Genomic DNA, 5,000 nt, shown 5'->3' with positions numbered 1-5,000 from the left:
TCCATCTTGCGAGCACGGGCAGCTGCCACCGCAGCCGGAGGCGAAGGATCTCGAAGGGACAAGGGACAGGCCGCGGGGGGGAACGACAGGGACAATCATGCGGGGGGCTGTCAGCCCCGGCTCGCAAGACAGAGGCCAGGCCTCGGCAGCGGGCACGTCACGCCACGAGGTCGGGGATTGCGAGGAGAGCCAACGCATGGGCGCGCGCACGGCAATTTAATGCCACGCCCACGCCAGCGTAGAGCTCTCCTCGCAATCCCCAAGCTCGGCGGTCCGCACCAGCCACGTCGGCCAGGCCTCCGACTTGCGAGCAGGGGCAGCGGCCACCGCCGCCGTGACGTCGCGGCAAGCAGTCAGCCGCGCAGCAGCTGCCAGCACCTTGGCACAAGCACGGCAAATGAATGCCACGCCCACGCCGCGGATAAGCAGCCCCAACGCGCCCGACGGCTTGGAGCGGGTCCCGAAGACGGTGGCCGGAATCGGGTCGTCGCCGGCCGGAAAACGGGTCATCGATGCCGGCAATACTTCGGGCCATGAGGCCCCCCACCTTAGTCCGAGTTTAGCAACAGCCCACATATCCCCCGCGGCAGGCCTATGGGCGCCAGGCCAGCGCGCCCCATGGCCAGTCAGGGGGCACCCCCCTAAAGAGCAATAAGTGTCATTGAAGCTCTGGCAGGGGGAGACACTACTAGGTCCCAGCTGTCACCCCCCCTCTAAAAAATTCATTTCTTGGTATTTTGAGCTGAAATTTTGCACAGAGGTTGGCAAAAATCCAATCCAACTTTATTAATTTTTCCAGAATTTTTCGAGGTCGGGAAGTATTTTTTTTTATTTTCCTACCATTAAAAATCGAGGAAATCGGAAAAAATAGGAACCGGCTCGGAATGACTCCAAATTCAGTGGGCAGCCTCATAAAAATATGGCTGATTTTACTGGATTGATTTCATGTGGAAAGCACGACGTTTTGTTGTAGGAATGCGGGAACCCCGGCGGCTCGCCTGCCGCGGCCAGCGACGTCGGGCTGGCCCCTGCAGCGCCTAGCCTCTCCCACGCGGGGGGCAGGCCAGAACGCGGGGGGCCAGGGCCCGAAGGCAGCCCCCCCGCGGGCGAGAGAGCAAGCCAGCAGGGGCTGTCGCCTGCCGCGGCCAGCGACGTCGGGCTGGCCCCTGCCGCGGCCAGCGATGTCGGGCTGTCGCCTGCCGCGGCCAGCGACGTCGGGCTGGCCCCTGCAGCGCCTAGCCTCTCCCACGCAGGGGGCAGGCCAGAACGCGGGGGGCCAGGGCCCGAAGGCAGCCCCCCCGCGGGCGAGAGAGCAAGCCAGCAGGGGCTGTCGCCTGCCGCGGCCAGCGATGTCGGGCTGTCGCCTGCCGCGGCCAGCGACGTCGGGCTGGCCCCTGCAGCGCCTAGCCTCTCCCACGCAGGGGGCAGGCCAGAACGCGGGGGGCCAGGGCCCGAAGGCAGCCCCCCCGCGGGCGAGAGAGCAAGCCAGCAGGGGCTGTCGCCTGCCGCGGCCAGCGATGTCGGGCTGTCGCCTGCCGCGGCCAGCGACGTCGGGCTGGCCCCTGCAGCGCCTAGCCTCTCCCACGCAGGGGGCAGGCCAGAACGCGGGGGGCCAGGGCCCGAAGGCAGCCCCCCCGCGGGCGAGAGAGCAAGCCAGCAGGGGCTGTCCGCGCGTCGCGCAGCGCGGCATGGCTGCGGGGGCCGCGCGCAGCGCGCCCAAGCGCCCAAGGGCCCCCAAGGGCCCCAGGCCCTCAGGCCCCAGCGCCCCAGCGCCCAGCGCGGGCGGGCGCGCGCGCGCGTGTGGTCTTTGAGGGGCGCCGGCCTGGTGGCTCCCTAAAGAGCAATAAGTGTCATTGCAGCTCTGGCAGGGGGAGACACTACTAGGTCCCAGCTGTCACCCCCCCTCTAAAAAATTCATTTCTTGGTATTTTGAGCTGAAATTTTGCACAGAGGTTGGCAAAAATCCAATCCACCTTCATTAATTTTCCCAGAATTTTTCGAGGTCGGGAAGTATTTGTTTTAATTTTCCTACCATTAGAAATCGAGTAAATCCGCAAAACTAGGAACCGGCCCGGAATGACCCCAAATTCAGTGGGCAGCCTCATAAAAATATGGCTGATTTTACTGGATTGGTTTCATGTGGAAAGCACGACGTTTTCTTGTAGGAATGCGGGAACCCCGGCAGCTCGCCTGCCGCGGCCAGCGACGTCGGGGACGCTGGCCTGCGCTGTCGAGCCCGCGAGGGCTGTCTCCGCGGCAGGCCCCCCCTGAACGGGGCACGACAGGCCACCGCGCTGGCTCGTCCAGCGTCGACAGTCCCTCGTCCAGGTTTCAGATCGCGCCAAGTCGAACCCATGACCTGCTCAAGCCATCGTGCGCTGCCGAATTCCACGCGGCAGCCCCTCTTTTCGTCAGCGTGCCCCCCTGACGAATTTTCCTGCCTGGCCCGGCCGGTCCAGCATCCAGCCCCTGTTCGTCGAAAAATCTGCGCTGCCGATTTTCCACGCGGCAGCCCCTCTTTTTGTCAGCGTGCCCCCCTGACGAATGTTCGTCGAAAAATCTGCGCTGCCGATTTTCCACGCGGCAGCCCCTCTTTTCGTCAGCGTGCCCCCCTGACGAATGTTCGTCGAAAAATCTGCGCTGCCGATTTTCCACGCGGCAGCCCCTCTTTTCGTCAGCGTGCCCCCTGACGAATTTTCCTGCCTGGCCCAGTCCAGCGTCCAGCCCCTGTTCGTCGAAAAATCTGCGCTGCCGATTTTCCACGCGGCAGCCCCTGTTTTCCTCAGCGTGCCCCCCTGACGAATGTTCGTCGAAAAATCTGCGCTGCCGATTTTCCACGCGGCAGCCCCTCTTTTCGTCAGCGTGCCCCCTGACGAATTTTCCTGCCTGGCCCAGTCCAGCGTCCAGCCCCTGTTCGTCGAAAAATCTGCGCTGCCGATTTTCCACGCGGCAGCCCCTCTTTTCGTCAGCGTGCCCCCCTGACGAATTTTCCCGCCTGGCCCGGCCAGTCCAGCCCCTGTTCGTCGAAAAATCTGCGCTGCCGATTTTCCACGCGGCAGCCCCTCTTTTCGTCAGCGTGCCCCCCTGACGAATTTTCCTGCCTGGCCCGGCCGGTCCAGCCCCTGTTCGTCGAAAAATCTGCGCTGCCGATTTTCCACTCCGCAGCCCCTGTTTTCGTCAGCGTGGCCCCCTGACGAATTTTCCTGCCTGGCCCGGCCAGTCCAGCGCCCAGCCCCTGTTCGTCGAAAAATCTGCGCTGCCGATTTTCCCCGACGAACCTGCAGCTGCACAAATCCGCGCTGCCACTGCCCCATTGTCTGGACCAACAGTCTTTTCCATCAAGCCCTGGACTATAAATCGTCCAGACTCATCGCCAGCACCCGCTGCCGATTCTGCCGACTTTGCCGATTTCGTCGGCGCTGCCGATTCCAACACTGCACCCACCGTGTCTAAACCAGCGCTGTTTCGTCAGCGTGTCCCCTTGACGAATTTCCCTGCCTGGCCTGGACAGTCCATCTTCCAGCCCATGTTCATCGAAAAATCTGCGCTGCCGATTTCCCCGACGAACCTGCAGCTGCACAAATCTGCGCTGCCGATTTCCCCCCCTGTCGGCATGGCTGCCGCTGCCCCGATGTCCAGACCAACAGTCTTTTTTGTCGACTTTGCCGATTTTGTCCGCGCTGCCGATTCCAACACTACCCCCTGCATCCAAACCAGCATTGTTTCGTCAGCTCTTCCCCTGACGATTTTAGCCCTGTAACAAACAGTAGGCCTCCAATCCCGCCAACGGGAGCCAAGTTGATAGGGAAGAGAATTGAATGACGCGCCTGGTCCTCGCACCCCGCCACCCGAGGGGCCTTTTTCCTGGCAGCCTCTGAAAAACTCTAGCTTTCACGGTCCTCGCCGCCCCTCACCACCATGGCAGGCCTCTAATCCCACCCATCAGCAGTTGTAGCCGATAGGGCAGTGATTTGAATGACGCGTCGCGGGCCGCCGGGTCATCTCACCCGGCCATTAATTGGAGCGTTTTTGGCTGGCCGAGGATGGGGGGATGGATCTCTTCTTCCGAAAAAGCAAACAGTACATCGGGAGTTATGTTGACGGGGCATGGAATTGAATGACGCGTCGCGGGCCGCCGGGTCATCTCACCCGGCCATTAATTGGAGCGTTTTTGGCTGGCCGAGGATGGGGGGATGGATCTCTTCTTCCGAAAAAGCAAACAGTACATCGGGAGTTATGTTGACGGGGCATGGAATTGAATGACCCGTCGCGGGCCGCCGGGTCATCTCACCCGGCCATCCCGGGGAGCGTTTTTCCCGGCAGCATCGGGGAAACTCTTGCTTTCACTGCCCGCTGCCCAAGTCCCCACTCGCATCGGCCCCCCGCGCCAACAAGCCAACGCTGCCGAATCGGCAGACACTGCTGCCGAATCTGCCGACACTGCCCCGCGGGCTGCCACTGCCCCAGTGTCTAAACCAGCGGTCTTTCTCATCGAGCCTTGGACTATCCAGTCCGTCCTGACTCATCGCCAGCACCTGCTGCCGATTCTGCCGACTTTGCCGATTTTCTCGGCGCTGCCGATTCCAACACTGCGCCCACCGTGTCTGAACCAGCGCTGTTTCGTCAGCGTGTCCCCTCGACGAATTTTCCTGCCTGGCCTGGACAGTCCACCGTCCAGCCCGTGTTCGTCGAAAAATCTGCGCTGCCGATTCTGCCGACTTTGCCGATTTCGTCGGCGCTGCCGATTCCAACACTGCCCGCCGTGCCTGAACCAGCGCTGTTTCGTCAGCGTGTCCCCTCGACAAATTTTCCTGCCTGGCCTGGACAGTCCATCGCCCAGCCCATGTTCGTCGCAAAATCTGCGCTGCCGATTTTCCCCGACGAACCTGCAGCCGCACAAATCTGCGCTGCCGAATCTGCCGACACTGTCCCGCGGGCTGCCACTGCCCCAGTGTCTAAACCAGCAGTCTTTCTCGTCGAGCCTTGGACTATCCAGCCCG

This window comes from Populus nigra, chromosome 2 (assembly GCF_951802175.1).
Source record: "Populus nigra chromosome 2, ddPopNigr1.1, whole genome shotgun sequence".
Lineage (NCBI taxonomy): Eukaryota > Viridiplantae > Streptophyta > Magnoliopsida > Malpighiales > Salicaceae > Populus > Populus nigra.
Note: the sequence above shows the minus strand (reverse complement) of the source record.